Source organism: Rhagoletis zephyria, unplaced genomic scaffold, assembly GCF_001687245.7.
Source record: "Rhagoletis zephyria isolate East Lansing unplaced genomic scaffold, Rhagoletis_zephyria_1.1 Rzeph_scaffold_05520, whole genome shotgun sequence".
NCBI classification, from domain to species: Eukaryota; Metazoa; Arthropoda; class Insecta; order Diptera; family Tephritidae; genus Rhagoletis; species Rhagoletis zephyria.
The window spans coordinates 5,579-24,430 of NW_016162603.1; the positions used below are offsets into that span (position 1 = coordinate 5,579).

The 18,852-nt window shown below is 33.6% G+C and overlaps 1 non-coding gene across 1 annotated transcript; it reads right to left on the reverse strand.

Moving 5' to 3' along the window:
- Positions 1-17,754: 17,754 nt before the first annotated feature.
- On the reverse strand, positions 17,755-17,826 carry TRNAC-GCA (transfer RNA cysteine (anticodon GCA)). Its single transcript has one exon. It is a non-coding gene; the product is annotated as a tRNA-Cys (tRNA).
- Between the last annotated feature and the right edge of the window lie 1,026 nt (positions 17,827-18,852).

Genomic DNA, 18,852 nt, shown 5'->3' on the forward strand with positions numbered 1-18,852 from the left:
TGCTTTGATTTATAGGCTTTTTCCGACGACTTAAGGGGTAGTAAAAGTCACACACAATTTCAGGCATACAAACATACATACATACATACTTTACAAACCTCAAACACTGCGAATACTTAATTTTTTCTGTATTTAATTTTTAAATAACGGCTTGAAANTACAATTTCAGGCATACAAACATACATATACATATACTTTACAAACATCTAACACTGCGAATACCTAATTTTTTCTGTATTTAATTTTTAAATAACGGCTTGCAATGAGAGTGTGTGTTTTTTGTACTCACACCAACAAATGAAACTTATTTTGTATGCTTTAGTGACCAATTTATTATTTCATGAAAAAATTTAGGAGTCGCGAATTTGGCGTTCTTAATTGACTGTTCATTTCAGGGACGGCAAACAAAAGTTATTTTGAAATTTTTTACCTTTTTCGAATCGACTATCATTGCAAAACATGATTATCTCGTGGAACTCGTTTCAAAAAAAATATTCGCATATAGAATAAAGCATTTCCTCATAACTTAAACGTTGTTGACTTTTTCGTGGGTTCTCGGCATTTGTTTGGTACTTAGCGGAATTTCAAAAAAAAAATCAAAATTCAACCTTGCATTTACATATTTATACTTAAATTGAATGGCCTAGAACCGACTTCAAAGAAAGGAAAAGGTTATCAATTCGTCGGAATATTTTTTGGTTTTTATATGTATGTTACCGCATAACTTTGAACCACGTCAACCGATTTCGATAATTCCTATGATTCTATCGGAAAGGTATTGTCTCAAAGGTGGTCCCATAACTAATTTGGTTGAGATCTAATCATTGGATCATGAAAAAATTAACGATGCTCCTAAATTTTTATACGAGAATTGAAGTTAGTTGTGTTTTTTGCTTAAACATTAGTTGTTGTTATATTTAATCTTTTATAAAAAAGCAAAGCAGAATTTTTTTTTTGTGGGTCCGAGCTGCTTCTCCTGATGAAGTAAAATGGCGAAATGTTTATAATTTTTTTCCTTTTTCCCTCCTTTGCGTTTCAAAACTCTTGTGTCATCTTTAGGGATTTAACATAAACGTTTTGCCTTTTCTTCCATCGGCCGAAGCAGCTCGAACCCAAAAAAAAAAACAAAAATACAAAATACTTCGCAATTTGGCTATACAAAAAAAGCCTTTTTATATTATGAATTCGAATTTGCGAGCGCTAACTGAGCAAGTAGTTTTTAACAAAACCGACTTCAATTCCCATATAAAAATTTAAGATTATCATTAATTTCTTCATGATTCAATGATCGGATCTAAACCAAATTAGTATGGCACCACCTTTGAGATAACACCTTTTAAAAAAATCATTATAGAAATCGGTTGACGTGGTCCAAAGTTATGTGGTAGCATGCATAAAAAAAATATATATTTATGGAAAAATTGAAAACCTTCTCCTTTTTTTAAAGTCAGTTAGAAATGAAGATAGGGGGCTGATATTTTGCTATAACTATTTTTTCCGACAAACAAATTTTCATAATTGACCGAAAGAAACAAATTTCTCATTTTATTTGACACAGTCTAATACAGTAGTGTCCAACCGGTAGCTCGCGGGCGCCTGGTAGCTCGCGACCTAAATTGTAGGCGCCCGCAAACAAGAAGATGATCAGAATATTGTGTATTGAATTGAAAAGTTTAACAATTGGAAGCTTTTTTGGTACATAAGTAAGCTTTTATTTTTGAATTTTCACGAACTCATTCACTTCTTATCTTTCTATGCTAACATGACAGAATCTCTNCACCAGAGAGGTATTATCAGATTTTTCTGCTAAGGAGGCACTTTTAGTCAATCTGACTGTGGAAACTCGTACTCGTGGGCAAGATATATATATATAACGTAGTGAAAAAGAAGGAAAATCTGATTGCAAAAACACTCAACCTTGACAGTGTTATGAGCACGATCATTCGTATTGTGAATTTGATTCGCGGATGACCGTTAAAGCATCGGCAATTCAAAGCCTTGTTCGGTGAATTTGAGAGTGAATTCGGTCACATATTCTACCACTCTGAAGTAAGATGGCTGAGTCAAGGGAAAGTGCTCTCAATATTTGTAGCTTTGATGACAGAAATAAAGATTTTCCTGAAATCCAAAAGCAGCATTTTTAACTGATGTGACTGCAAAACTAAATGATTTCAATACAACTTTGCAATCTCGAAATCGATGTACTCAATCGATGAATGGATGTAACTTTCAACATTTCCAGACGTTTACTCTTCTGCATCAGGCTTTTTCATAACTAATGGTTATAAAAAACAAATACCGTACTGACTGACGAACATGTCAAAAATACCATGATTTTAGCCTGCACAACTGTGCAATATAAACAAGATTTTAAGAAGTTATCTGAAAATATGAAGATTCAAGCTTCATATTAAGTTTATTGGGCATGTGCTGCGAGTCGTACGATTTGAAATGGGTGCGATTTGCAAACTTTTTTTTGATTATTTTTAGGGAAATTAATAAATATTTCAAATGAAAACGGCGAGAAACATTTAACTTACGTCATATCTATCGATGCAGTGCCAAATATTGCCGTTTTGTTAACCAATCTCCGAAGAAGGCTTTGCAGATCGCATCGATCTCAAATGGTACGAATTGCAGCACATTCCCATATGTTTACAATAAAATGAATGTTCTTCATTAAAATATTATGCACCATTAAAATATTATGCACAGTTATTAATTTAACTTAACTGTATAAACTTTAATAATAAATAAATATTTTAAAAGGATCAATTAGTAGAATATATACATTGAATATAAGAAGAGTGAAACGAGTTAACGCAGTTAAGATTGAAGTTAAGCTAGGGGTGCCCGCGTATTATAGCGATAGTTTCAAAGTAGTCCTTTGTCCAAGTTCTGTTGGACACCACTGGTCTAATACATACTCATAAAGAAAAAAAATTTCCAAAAATCTGATTTTTCCACACAGTTTTTCGAAATCAAAGCCCCTTCAAGGCGGTGATCTTATTGATTTCAGTCCTAACTGTACTCTAACAAGGGTTAAAGTTGCACTTTCCCTAAAGGATTAATCATCCAAAGCTCTTTCTATAATAGCTACAATAATCCCTGTGTTTAATTAACTAGCAGAGCACACGACGTCGTTTGTGCTGTACAAATAAAAATCTAAAAACAAAAATACCTATGGTGGACTGTGTAACGGTGTCAAGTCCGATTGAAGATTGGGAAAGGCGGCATTTTCATCTACACCGCTGGCTCAACGATGGTTTAACAGACACTATATGCAAGTGCAAGTACAATCTCTGGCGCCTTTCTAAACCTTATAAATCCAAATTTAAAATTTTGTAGAAAAATTAAAAAAAAAATACAAAAACAACAACAAACTTTTTATTAAGAATTTTTGATATTTCTTTACCCATGGCGTTATTATTTTATTCCTTACAAAAAAACGTACTTTGTATGGAAGAAAACGCGTGACACAATCAGTAAAAAAAAAGTTGTAAAAAAACAGCGCGATTTGCCTTGAAACTAACGTTACATCGCTGTTTGGAGTTACATCCAACTGAGGGCAAAGCGGTTTCACTTCAAAACATAATACATTTTTCGTGTTATTTTATAAATAAGAACAACTTCCAACAATTAAAGATTTAAGCCGGGTTTATAAAGAAAAATAATGTACCTATTCAAGTGAAATAGGGTGTATATACCATTTAACATAAAAATTAAATTCTGATATAACAATTCATTTCCATTTGTTAGCTAGTCTTCTTCGCCTCCAGTATGCACATAAACTATCGCACGTATTCTAGCTGAAACCGCAAATCAATTCAAAATCAATGACACCAATAATTTAGCTTGCCTCTTTTTCTTTTCGATGAATTAGTCGGGGGCAAGGGGACTGACTAGTGGGTGATTCATTTACTATGCTTTTGCCTGGCCATTTGTTGTCATCAAACGAGAATTTGTTTGTCAATGCTTTTGATGGCTTTTTGTGGTTCCTTTACATAAATAAATAAATAATAATAAAAGATTTCTTCACCAGCGTCAATGCCGACAAGCCAATAATTGTACCATAGAAATAAATATGAAAATAAACACTAAAATGCAGCGCATAATGATGCCAGTGAAACAATGGATATTCATCCTATTTGTGGTTGTAAAGCAGAGGCAAATAAATAGTTCAGCTTATTGTTGTTCGACGCCTATTCATGTATGAGGAAATAAATTGCAAGCAAAAAAACTTTTTCTACAATCAAATACTAATTTGCTGTAATATTGTGAACAATGAATTATCCAAATCACCCTAAGGAAGTTTGGCTTTTGTTCCCTTCAAAGCTCCGTCGATGTTCACCGGCAGGCATATCTACATACATATCGCTCGCTTGCTGAAACGTCAGTCAACAAAAAAAAATCGGGAAATTGTCTTCAGCTTTTTTTTTGTCTTTTCTTTTGTGTTGAGTTAAAAACTCATAACGATATCTGCCAATTCTATCGCTTAGAAAGGAAATTTGTCTTCGTTAACAATGTAAGGAACCAAAGCAAATCTTGATTATGGCTTTTCCCTTTGGATTAAGCTTTAATATTATTTTGTTATATTTTTTAGTTTATTTTTATTATTGTGCAATGTGAAAAACCTGATAAAAACTTTAAAACTTGTTTTCTCGCTTCTTTTGTTTTTAGTTATTAAGTTCTTCCACCAAACGAGCAATATGCAATTGTAATTTTTCATTAACAATTAGGTTATGTGTTGGCTGGAGTTACGGCATGGATTTATTTGAAGATTAGAAAATAATGTATAGTCAAAGAAAATTCTCAATGGTAGACCAATGTGCGTGTGTATGTGTAGGGTGCTCCAAAAATTCGTGTTAAAAGGTAGTCGGAATTTGTATGCTCTCACCCCCTAGGATTGTTCTATACAAAAAAAAATTACCCCTATTTTTTTTTTTTTTGAAATCAAGGAGTATTTTTTACGTGGATGTCGCTCAAAGCGCTCAAAGTTTTCCATGTATTTTATATGGGAAAAAAACAATTTATCATAGAATTAGTATAGAATTCTTTAAAATCAATATTTTTCGATCGGAAAGCTCTGTATCTCTTCAGGAGATTCCCAATAAAAAATCCCTTGAAACCTTACGTAGTTCTCCTTTTGCGTAGAATACCAAGCTTCTTACTTAAGTAATCATGGTCTTTTCCCTTATATTATGGAGAAAACATCTTGCTTGCCTCTTGAGTTCCCCGTATCGGTTAACCTACCTAAAGCCCTGTAGGCTTTTTGGTCTGAAACTACATGGCATTCCTCGACGTTCCAAATGTTCTTTTCGATACGCTGAAATCCAACTACATAATAAGCGAAAAATATCCCACTGCTCGCGCATATCAGTTTGTTGAAGATTGCTCTTACAAACTAATTGTGAAATTCGAGTGGCGAAAATGTTGGCTGTATGTTTTCCGACGTTGAGCTCTACTGGTTTTGTTGGCAGCACTTTTTTTCTACACGGGAGCATGTAGGTATCTTTTCTGCAGTAAGATAGTGGTTTAGCGGTTGCTATTTGGTCCTCTGATCGTACGTGTGTCCACAACACTAGAAGCGTTCTTCCGTCTATATATCACATCATGCTAGATTTTGTTTCCCGTCTTTCGAGCTGGAGACAGCCGTGTAGCCTGATAAATGATTTTATGCTGAAATAAATCTGACGGACTTCCACATTTCGTGGCGCAGCAAAGCCGACCAGCGGCTATCAGTCGCTTCGTCGTAAATACGGAATTTCGCGATGGTGGGAACGAAGACCTTTGAGCTCGCCAATCACGATTCTAATCGTGGCGAAGCCTCGCACACACGAGGCCAGCTAGTAATAGATATAAATAACTGCATAAATTGAGCATGCCTGTCCTTCTGACTGTCTTTGTATCGAAACATCATCTATCTCTAGCTTTTCTTAATTAAGTAAATAAAATTTACGGTAAAATTATATTTTTTTTTAATATTTCAAAACTCAGTACAAAGAATAGTAAATTTGAACTAAAACTGCATTTCTACTTTGCATTCACTCAGCCAACTTGCCTAATTGCATACTTGGAGTGGTCCGCAGAAACACCACAATTCGCATTCCCTTTACGCATTTCAACAGCCACCCAGCAATTTAAGCAACGCTATTAACAAGTGTTTGCCAAAGAGTTTTCCAAAGAAACTTACTCGTAGAATTTGAAATGATTTACTTGAGAATTAAGTCAATTTGCGATGCAACAGACGAGCCAAGTGAAAGTGGGCCGAGTGCAAGAAACTTTCAGCCACATTCGCAGCAAACTCTACAAGGGTTGTAGAGTCTGTTGCCACAGCGACTTGAGTGACCCCATTCGAGCAAACTCGTGGGCATAAATATCATCAACTACATAGTATGTATATACGATTACAAGTTGAACGAACAGTTAAAACAGTAAGAGGACTGCTGAAAAGTAAACAAGCGTATTTGTATGTATGACTTTTGATTTGCTTGGTAAAATTTTTTTAATTCAATGACTTTTCGCTTTCATGCTATTTTCACAATAAAGCGACAGCACAGCGGTAGGAAGTAAAATAATTTAATTTCCAAAATCATTATTTAATTAGAAAATTACGAAAAGTGTTTTGGGGATTAAATTTAAAATTAGCCAAAACGCGCGCATGCACTGCTTCAAGTTTTTTGAGATACATGTTGTGTATACAAACATACTTATGTACGTATGTATATGTATATGGTTTCAATTTCATTCTAGTTGCTCGCTGTCTGTACCAAAAATCACATCCCACAGTTCGTCCCATAAAAAGCATTTTTGTTTTTTTTTTCTTATTTGGTTGGCGCTGCCGGCTGCCAACTCAATCCCTGCACGCTCACATTGTCATCCTTAATTAAATTCTTCAAACTTTTCCGTTTATTCAGACGCACACACACACATATACACCTTTAAACTAATACATACATATGTACATACATAAACTGTTCAAACAAAAAAGTAAAGCTCATGAAAATTAAAAATCTAAGCTTGACAGCTCATTAATAAAAAATTTACACAACGCTTCAATTGAATTGGAATACTGGTGTACAGGGTTTTTGAAGAACTCAAGAGCGCGCGTAGACTGCCGATCGTCATGTGAATGACCTGCCCGATAAAATTTTTTGACCGCCATTTTAAATTTATGAAGTCACCCAACGCATTTAAAACTAGAGAAAATGCCACAAATTTTTTGCACTAATAAGTTATTTTATTCCTAAAAATAAAGTGTGACAAGAACGCCCAATTATTGTTATTATAATTTTTATTATGCAAGACGTAAGAAACTCGAGTCGTGAATCCCTATTTTATTTTTGTATTGTCTTTTTTAGTCGCATGAATAAAAATCGAATTACTCGTGTAAAGAATATTTTCCTTTTTCCAAATATGGTTTAGAGTCGATTATTCTTCGAAATACCACTGAAACGAAGCCTACAAGAAAACATACATACATGTAAGCTTAGTTTTAGAAACAAAATGTATGTATTTATTCATGTGAAGCGGGGTATTTACATACATATATATGTACATATGCATACCAACTGAACTACTGAAACTTGCTGTTATATTCCTGTCATATTTCTGCTAGAAATGCTTAAGCGATTAAAACATTAATTCCGTAAAGAAAAAAATATTCTCTTTTTTTATGTCCTGACCATTTTAATGAGAAAATTCTTATGCAAGTTTTAGAAATTTCAATAGCATACGTACGTATAATATTTTAGTCCGTTAATTTACGTGACTTTAGACAAATGCGACTGGGACATTAAGAGACATTTTTCATTTAGAGGCCACTTTCACTAATTACACTGGTATACAGCAAAAATGTTCAATGGATACCACTATAAAATTGCTATATAGATTTGCTCGCTGAATCCAAAAATCTGGTTAATTTTTTATTCTATGGATAAGTTATCGAGATATTTTAAATTTACCAATTACATTGACATTTTTCGATAAATAGAGAGGCATACATCGAAGTGTAGATTTGCGTAGGATTTTTCAGATAATATTTCACAATAAAATATGTTATTAGCAAAATTCTACAAAATTTTGAATTAATTACCGCAACTGAGCCAAAAATTTTATTGGCGGAAGTTTGTGATGCCATTTAAATTTTTTGGTCAAAGTCACTGCTCTTTTTTGAACAATTGAAAAACGAAAATATCGGTTAAATGTACCAGAGATTTCAGTTTTCAGAAATCATCGATACATCAACTACTTATACATCGAGTGGAAAGTGTTCGATGCATCGATGTTTTTCGGACTGCGCTACTTACACCACACCTAAAAAAATTTTATTTTTTTTTCACTAAAAGATTCTACATTCTCTTAAGCTCTTAGGCGTTTCCGTATTCCGAAATTCAAAGTACTACGGAAGTGGAAGCAGCAGTTAAAACTGGGAGTGGTGGGAAACACCGAAAGGCGGCATGTTTTTCTCGAAATGGTATCTTAAGATATACTAGACCGATTAGTTTTAAATTTTTACAACAAATTCTTAAACGATTGTTTTGTTCCATTTAACGTTCCTAAGTTATTAATTTATTGAATCGAAAATTTTCATTAATATGCTTTCAATCACTGTTATTTTTGCAAAAAAAAAATTTAAAAAATTTCCCTAAAAAAACTTGTAATTTTCAGACGATGCACGATTGAGAAATAGAAATTCTGTGTACTATCAGCGAGGATCGAGTTATTAATTTTGTGATATAATTTTTTTATTTATGAAAAAGTCTTTTTCATTAAAATATTTATCTTTTAACTAATTTGCTCGTCCACCGGGGTGCCGTTACCCCTTAAGGGAGTGAAATCTTATAAATAACCTGAAATGCCCTTCAAAACTTACTGATACCTATTGAAATGACATTATTAAGTGTGGAATTTGTTAGTTTAAGACTCTTTTCTCAGCGACAAAACTGTCGCGTTTGAGTGGGACAGCGCCTTCTTGCAGAGCAGAGTGAACAGAGACGACAAACAGTGGGGGTTCTTTCCCCTCTATTTTGTGTAGTAATCATAGACGATTTGCTTCAGGAGCTCGAAAAGAAAGAATTTCGGGTGATTGTCTGTTGCAGACGACGTTTCACTTATGGCTAAGTTTAGGTTTCTAAACCTGGTGATTAAATGCATGGTTGTATCCCTGTACGGAAAAAAAACTAGTTAAAATATCGACGTTCAACTAGATTTTTACCCACCTCAACTAGTTGAAGATCTGTCTTTCTTCCTTGGAACGAACTGTTGACTTTATCCGACATTTGCATTTGATTTCAACTACTTTAAAACACATTTGGCTTTAAGCAATGAAAAGTCAGTATGTTTCTTTCACAGATGACTTGACTTGCTAAAATAGTTAATTGTTAGTTAGATGATTTTATAACTAATGCTGAACTATTTGCAAAGATATGTGTCAAAAGTGTAAGCATTTCGTTTATCTCAATGAGGCTGTTAGGTGGCTTTACATCAACTTGAAATAAGTTTCAGCATTAGTAGAAATAAACTAATTTTTCTGGGCTAATTTGTTGAGCTACGCGGTACTGGAATACACTAGAAGGTACAAGATCCCTACCAACCCAAAAAATATATTTTCTTTCCGTTCCTGGAAAGATTAAATTTTTTGCGAATTTCGAATTTATTTAAAAAGAAAGTTCTTAATTTCAAATAAAACAAATAAATAACTAAATTGATTTGTATTATTTTTAAGATTGCATTATCATTATCATTACCATTACGATTACCACTACCATTAAAATTTCAATATTATAGCCGAGTCGTTTACAATTACTACATCTAATACCGGTACCATTACCATTTTCGTACCCATTAACTTATCGATACACTTATTCCACTTAATTAAGAAAAGCTACCAGCACAAGCGAATTGCAATGCTAATACGATTTTGTATGTCCGTCCATCTTGTTCAACTAAAAATACACAATTTCAGGAAATCAATTTAATTGCATAAAATTTACAGCCTAATCATCTTTCAATTAATCACAACTTCGTAAATGTCACATTTCTATTTTTGCAACAAGGATTCTAAGTGAGTGGTTGCTGCAACCACATCAATGTTACCTAATAAAGGCTACAGCAATATACAATCTTTATATGATTCTGCTACTTTCTCTAATGAATATGTATTATTTCGTGCAAACTAAGCAATTTATGCAAAAGAATGTAGCTGACCTCTCGCATGCAAGTTACTAACCGAAAATGCCATGGGCTTCCAAAAATTGCCACCAATTGACCAAGAAAACAATGAAAGCATAGTTGACCAATTGCCACACTCTACAAACGCCCTTAAGGTGTATTCAATTCAATGAGCTCTACTGACGCATCCCACATTCCACTTACAGCTGCTTACTTATTTATGCATTCTAAATCTGAATTTCAATCTCAGTAGCATAAACACGAGGCCGAATATTTACAATTCAACAATAAATACGAAAACTCACAATACTTTAGTATGTAGCCTGGAATAAGTAGTACTTACTAATATGTATAGAGAAAACTGGCCAACTTTATTTTCATGGAAGTATGTACATACTGCATGTCTATACATGGGTACTATACATAAGTGCACCATTCTTGGAAGCATAAATACATTAATATATGTATGTACATACCTACACATATATTGTACATATATTTGTAAGTATGTACATATGTATGTATAATCAATACGTATTTGAAAGACAAATTTTAAGAATCTACTGGCGTCAAAAACTTGATATACTTTTATAAGTTTAAGATCGATTTTGTAAGTTGAGTAGCTGTAGTTTTGTTTGAACTTGCCAACAGAAATTTTGATCTGAACAGCTTTACAATTTGGTAGTTGCCCAAATAAATTGATTAAGTTCTAAAAATAACTTTCTTTTCCTTTTTGAAATTCGAGCTGTCCTTCACTCCATTCGGTTGCACAAATTTCCAACTGAGTGTTGATTGTTAGGCGTTTAGGTTTGCAAATGTACATTTTTGTTGCTTAAAATCTGTTCGTACTCAATATTAATCCGAGCAGCGCCGGTCGCAGGGTTACGTTTTGGAGAGTGGTCATTCGTAACAACGTGGAATATCAATGCGAAAAAATATTCTATGTAGCTCTTAAAGTAAAAGCGAGAAAGCTGTTTTATTACATCAGCTGTTTATTGCGCCATTCATCCCACCTGCGTGTACCGAGTATACGTTCAAACTTAGAAGTCTGAGAGTAAGTAAAATTTTACTTATTTTAACATCACTATTTCGTACCACGTGTTCCATTCGTCTTCGTAAACGAAATCCACATTTCGGATATGGTGAAACAAGTGATGATAATGCAGACATTTTAACTGAAGATAAAACTCTAAACAATATTCTCTGTATAATATGCTGCGAACAGGAACGGCAACTTTTGTTTGTTCCATGCCATGGGGGAATTATACCAGGTTAAGTAATTAGAGCGAAAAAAAAGATTTTGCCAATGCCTTATTTGAAAAATTGCATTTAAAATTTTACTATAAGGCAACCGAATGACATGCAAACATTTTAAGGTTTTCCAGCAATTCTTTCAACATATTAAAAAGCATGCAGATAAAGTTCATACAAAAGCGCTATGTCCAATTTGTTGAGCATTTATTAAAGACGACCCTTTTCCTATATTTTGTTTGACTTTTCATAAGTAATTAATTAAATTAATTAAATTATAGCACATTTTTTGTTTACTTGTATTTTTGGAATAAACAAGGTTCTTTTTCCTTCTGTCAGTAAACTGTTTTTGTTACAAGTAGTAGAAAGAAGCAATGGGAAATAAGGCAAAATTTGTTTTATTTCCAACCTTTGTTGGAAAAAAGCAAAACTCAGATTTTGTTATTATTTCCCATTTAAAAGTGAAATAAAGCAAATTTTGCGTTATTGCCGTTTGTGTTATTTATTGTTCTCTTGTTATTTTCAAGATAGGGGCAAAAAAATGAGAATTTCTCGAAAAAATTGGGTTTAGTGACCCGTACTATTTTGCTGGTGGGAGTTAGGATATCACCGTAATGAACACTTTTGTAGAGCATTCAATTCTGAAGAAAACCCATTACTGACTAAGATTACACCATAAAAATCTCATATCTGAACAATCAGATGTATGGGAGCCATATATTTTATAGTGGTCCGATTTTTCCGGTTCCGACAAATGATTAAAATATTGTAAAAATACACTCGCTTACCATAATACCATTTCATGCTCATGCAAGGTATAATTATTTGAATTAATATGTACTTTTACAAAAACATATATTTGTACATACATAATTTAATATTTTCTTTTTATTTTATTTTCAGGTATGTATTTTTAAAGAAAAGCAACTTTTCATCGTATACTTAACAAAATAGTAAGTGATGCTGAATAAAAATGTAGATTTAAGACTGCTTATGTACATATTTACGTGTATGCTAAAAGCCAGAGCTTTAGCTATGTTTTAGAGGCTATTTGCAAGCATCTCCTGCGATTTTGTCGACGTTCAGGTAAACTCTAAAAAGATGATAACATTGAAGATTCTCTGCAAACTATTCGTTTTAAAATTTTAATCAGCAATTAACTGCTCACTCTTCTGTGACCGCTGTGCTGATTCAGCTAAACATCAGACCAGCGTTAAATTATTTCTGCTCTTTCGCTTGAGGTTGCGCTTGATTTCTTAGAAAATATACTAAATTTTTATTGCTACAAGACAAAATATTAAAAGTTATAAATGTACATATATTAGACAACGATCTTGTGCTTAATTTGCCACAAGGCAAATATAGAAATTTTAGCTTGGCATAAAAAGTGCTTCAATTGTAGCATTAGAAATTTGCTCTCTCCGCATCGCAGAATACCCCTGACCCAACGCATCACTACAACGAACTTTTTAATAAGATTTACAATAGAAACATTTACAAGAGTATGCACCGCACAACAATGATAAGCGCGATGGCGGAGGCGGCGGCGGCGAAGTAGAAGATGCTGCATTAAAAGCTAGCAGCATATTTGCTAACTGTTTCTAACAGCAAGCCGAAGCCAATATTACGCGCTGTTAACGACAACCTCAAGCATAATAAGCAGCCAACTTCATTTGAAACTTTTCATAGCTCAAATACTTACCATAACCAAACAAAAGTAGCAAAGCAGCAATCCGCAGTCCGCAGCCCGCAGCCCGCAACCATGCCAACCGGTATTGAGGTCATCCGTTTGCAATTTTAGGGCGCGTGAAAGCGAATGAAGGAATGAAAGTGTAAATACAAGTGGCAAGCAAAATATAGCAGGCAGGATAGCACCCAAATTGTGGAGTATTGGTAATTTTATTATTAAAGTTTTCAGTCACGCTTCCTATACTCCAAAGTCTATCGACGAAGCCATAAGCGCAAGTCAACACAAGTTTTGTCTCTTTAAATGGCGATAAATATGTACTCGTGCTATTTGTATTGAACTAGTTACTATGTTTGCGTATATATATGTATGTACCACTAGTAAGCACTTTTAAATTTTCTTTGCAAACTTAAATGCCCTGCCATTGTCAGAGACTTGCAAATATCGCAGGCATTCTTCAAAAGTATATAAATTCCAAATGTCGGTATTGTTGTATGTCGTAAGCTTTGAACGACTAAAACTATATTTTGGGGCTAGCAAGGTACCATATAAGTCGAATTATGAATTTTCACACTGTTAGAAAATATTTGGTTGCGGTTTAAATGGCTCTAAATAAGGCGTTTCAGCGTTTAAAGTTTACGACATACGACGCTTGCGACACCGTTGAGAATAGCCCAAATAATTTTCAGTTATTTGCTCCAAAAAATGTAAGTCACATTTCTGCAAACGACAAACAAGGGGGTCAATTGTCGAGTTAATAAATATATGCGTGCATTTGCCCCAATCGGTAAAATAAGCAGTCAAGCTTTCTTCCAGGAGCCTTTATTTTTCCAGTTTCAAGGGCTTCTGCTTCAACTTCCCTTAGAAGCGGAAAATTTACACCAAATACTAAGCACACTAACCTGGCTTAAAGCGCATATTTCTAAGCGCTCTCAGAAATTCCAACTGGGATTGCATAAAAGAGTAACTAAAGTCGGACCAAGGTTAATAACACAGTGCGACACTCACAAAGAGACGCGAATGCGGTATGGTATTTATGAAAAAGGAAGAGCTGTAGAAGATTGGACCTTCTATTCATATTCTGGAGTTCTCGCTCTATCATTATTTGCATACCGCATCCGTGTTCCTTGTTTTACTCGTCACATGAAGGGAGATACTCCCGTCCTCAGCTGATGCTTTGACTTTCACAATTACATCAGAACTTTTTTAAGCTCTACGATCTCTTCTCTCTACGCCTACAAATAACTTTTCGCCATCCGACTTTAAGACAATCACTCAGCAAAGACAGCTGAACGATTCGTTCATTATCTATTTAGTAATAGCGTGTTAAGTTTTTCCCTACAGGATCCCTTGCTCAACTTCTCCTCATTTACACTCACCTTTTACCTACTTCTTGGATTTGCATTAATGCAAGTTTATTATATTGTCATCATAACGACTTGTTAATGAGTGAAAAAGTGGGCAATTTATTTATGAAGCAAATGCTTCTCATTTGGGCTCAACCAACCCGAAACCCAGTTATGCATTCCCAAACCATACGCTGCTATTTCTCACTCATTGCACACAAGTCAACAAATGCAAAATGTTTCACCATAATCAACCTGAAAAAGTGCGGTAATGTTGGCCAACTAAAGCACTAAGCCAACCGCAAACTCAACCGCCGCCAAAGCCATAGCAAACTACGAGCAGCATTTATTTTTGGCTCTGGTTGTTGGAAAGTCGTTTGACTTGCGCCCAAACTCATCGCAGGGGGGCTGGCAAGAAAATGTTTAATATCATGGTTGAGTGGCATGCGCTTCATCATGCTATGATTGCTTAAATATTTATGGAAAATTCGGTACAAGCGTAGTTGGAAAATACACTAAACGCAAACAAAAAATATATATAATGATGACTGTGTTTGTTGTTGATGTTTTGATTCATTTACATATTTGCAATTTCAATTTTCCTATTAATTTGTTGATTTTTATTTTTTCCTGTTTCTCATATGTAATGTCAAATACGATTGTCCTATATGACTTAGCAACTTTGTGCAACCGCTGCGAAGCTAATTTTGCTAATGTTGTCTTGTGAGATATATGCACTTGTTCAAAAAACGTAGCGGTGTTTGTAACAAAAACTCTGAGTTTTATATTAATGGTCTTGACAACTTTTACAATTTATGTAGCTTCGAACTAGTTAGACACTTATAGCAACTTTAAAATTTATTTATATTGAAGAATTGGGCTAATATTTAGTAGCATATTTTCTTAACCTGCAACGAAAGAAAATATGTTAAAACAGTGGCGAAAATATAAATAGGCAAGAGCTATTTTAGCATTATTTTGCCATAATTTCCCTATGGCAATTATTTCTTAAAAACTTTAGAAACATTCTGAGTACGCAGTTTAGTAGCCCATTAAATTTTAGTATAACCATGTGGAAATTTTAAGTAGCTAGCACTTACCGTTGATTTTTAGCAATTTTTTTTTTTGTGGAAGGTGTTGCTCATTTTCTGCATACAAAAAACAAATCCAACTTTGTAGGAAAGATCATACGCGAACAAAAAATTGCCAAAAATCAACGGTACGTCCTAGCTACTTCAAACTTGCACTTTGCAACATTTGAATGAAATTATTTAAAAAAAAGTAAAGATTTAGATACCAGTTAATATCGTTTTTAGTACTTGGTGTTGTTAAGGGCCCAGATATACAAAAATCAATGAAAATCAAATCGTTTGATGTTGTCTTAGGTGATGAAGAACGTCGAGAATGGCAGCCTACTAAAGAAGTCATTACGGGTATTTTAGGAAAACATCGATCTAAAAGCTTTAAAATTTTTATAAATCGGATGATGGAGGCATTTTCGAATATTGGAGTGAACATGGTGCTTAAGATTCAATTCTTGCGTCATCATTTGCAACACTTCAGCCACTAAACTTACTAAACTTTATTTGACCATTAACGTTAAATTGACTTATACAGTTTTAAAGGTATAGACGAAAAACAATCTCCTGACGCAATATTAGCGGAAATTTGTTGGTGGAATATGAAGACGAGGAGGTAACAGAACGCGACGTAAACGATTTACTGGATGATGACGTTGTATCACACAATGAATATGAATAAATTTTGTAATGAAAATTTAATTTTTTTTAAATGCAAGGGCCAAATTTTTAACGCCAATATCCTTTGAAAGGGAGCTGACTTTGCAAAACCCTTTTAGAGTTTTGCTATTTTAGATCAGTACTATCGACCTGTGTTGGTTGTTTTTCCGTTAGAAAAATATGTTGCACAGTTCAGTAAAATATTCGAGATTTTGAAATCAATTTAAGGGCATGCCACGAGTAAGATATTTGGGTTTTGCAAGAAATGGTACTTCCATTCCACTTTTACCAAGCGCTTAATACGGGAACATTTCCTTGAAGAAGCGGGTAGCAGATGGGAGCGCACTGAAACCTGTAATACAACGAAGCTTATGTAGCCGACATGGAATATACGGATATCGAAAGAAATTCTCACTCTCAATAGAGGCGATTTGTCACTGACCAGTGGCCTGCTCACAGGACATATCCTGATAGGAAGGCATGCAGAACGCCTCGGGTTCAGTCAAAATGACTACTGCAGAAACTGCCACGACGAAGAAGAGTTTAAATTAATCAGTCACTTACTCTGCGATTGCCCTGTACTATGCAGGAAAATACAGAAATGCCTACGTTTTGGATTTTTAGAAGATCTAAGTAAGCGCAACGGCTAAATTTGGAATACGGTAGACTCCTCGAATTTGTTTAAAAAGTGGGGGGTTTTGGATACATGTAGTATCACAATAGGCCCCTTCAACCTAACCTAACATAACCTAGATATTTAAGATTGTTAAATTTGTCATACTGTCAAAAACTACCAAAAAAAATCGTCAAACATTTCGTTAGTTAGATCGAACCTTTTTAATTAGACTCTCTTCTGGATTATTATTTGCTCATAATATATTATGCGCAATAAGTCCTGTGTTTCCATTATAAAATTTTATATATTTTAAGACTTCCGCCAAAATATTTCTGATAAATACTAAACGTATGCTGATCCCATTTGAAAATAACTCCAAAAATCTAGTTTTTTTATAAATGAAATAATAAAAAAAATAAAATTTACCACACAAAACTCGGATCAAATGCAAATAATGAGTTGTTGCCATTTGCATATAAGTCCAGCTCATACAAATCTTAATATTTTTCCGAAATATTTTGGCGGAAGTTTTAAAATGTTATAGATATTTTTGGTGAGGCATCCTAATGCACGTACATACTATATTTTCGAAACGTATTTCATTGTTAAAGTAATTAAGTTAATGCGGTTTTCTATAGTAGCTTTTCAAATTTATCTGCTCTTCAAACAAATTTTTTCAGAAAAGAAATTCTGTTTAAAAGCAGACAAGTTTTAAAACCTACTTGAAAAAAACGGGCCTTAATTTGAATTTTTAACTTTTTTTTTAAAAAACACTTTCTAACAAAAGAAAAGCATCAACAAGAGTCAACAACTAAAAATTGCATGTTTTAATGCTGCTTGCAAATAACATCAGCATCTTTTGCGATAAATTCAATTAACTTTAAAATTACTGACTAAATAAAAAATAGCATACAATCAAAAATAAATCTAAAAAAGTCACTAAGGGGACACCCGGGTTTGAACCGGGGACCTCTCGATCTGCAGTCGAATGCTCTACCACTGAGCTATATCCCCACTTGTTGGTTGTGCGTCCAAAGAGCAAAGCATTACGCATGTCAGGAATGTGCTATAAATAAACACGTATGTATGTATGTACTTATGTACATATGTAAGTTGTTTGTATGTTCGTTTGGGAATGCGCGCTTGTTGTTTGTTCTACAATCTAGGTATGTATGCCGTTTGAGGTGACTTTAGTTAGCACAAAGTAGAATTGTTGATAAGTTGATTTATTTGTTGCTTTACACCAATTATCTTAAAATACATACTTTATCATTTAAAAAACACAAACTATAAAGCTTCGACGTTGAAATGTTTTGCAATTTCGCAAGTTTGCAGAGAGTAAAAATTTTTTGAAAACCAGTAGCGCCATAAAAGGAAATATTAGTAGTTAAAATCAATTTGCCTTTTATGTACATGCATATGTATCTACGTATGTATGTATGAATATATGAATATATGGACCTAAGCAACTAGTGAGAAAATTAAATTTTACGCTATCTTAATTAAATTATTCGTTAAAATCTCAGTATTAAATTTAATTTAAAGGCGAAACGGTGAGTAGCAAATGCCAAGACCTGAATCCAAATTGAAAAAAACAACACACTGAAACAAATTTTATGAGAAAAATTTTTCCCAGCAAAAATCTAAAAAATGAACCGTAATTTTTAGCCATTTGAAACTTGTACTTTGTTCTACTAGAATTCCATGGGCTACAAATCTGCAGACTCTTTCTAGGAAATCTAATTAAAAAGTTAGAAGTTTTTACGAAAGTTTATTGAATTTTTTTTTTTAATATTGTACACTTTTTGAAACTTGAATTACACGTGTTGCCACCCAACATTGAATTTAAGATATTTATTTTATTTATTAGTAAACTGCGGATGTTTATTTATGCAGAAAACAAAGCCCAAAAATATGTCCACATAACTATAAAAAATTTTGTACAAATTTATTATATTCAAAAAGAAATTTTTTTAAATTTTGTTTAAAAAAAGTTTTGTATAGAATTCTGTTTTCAAATTTTTATTTTCATATTATTTC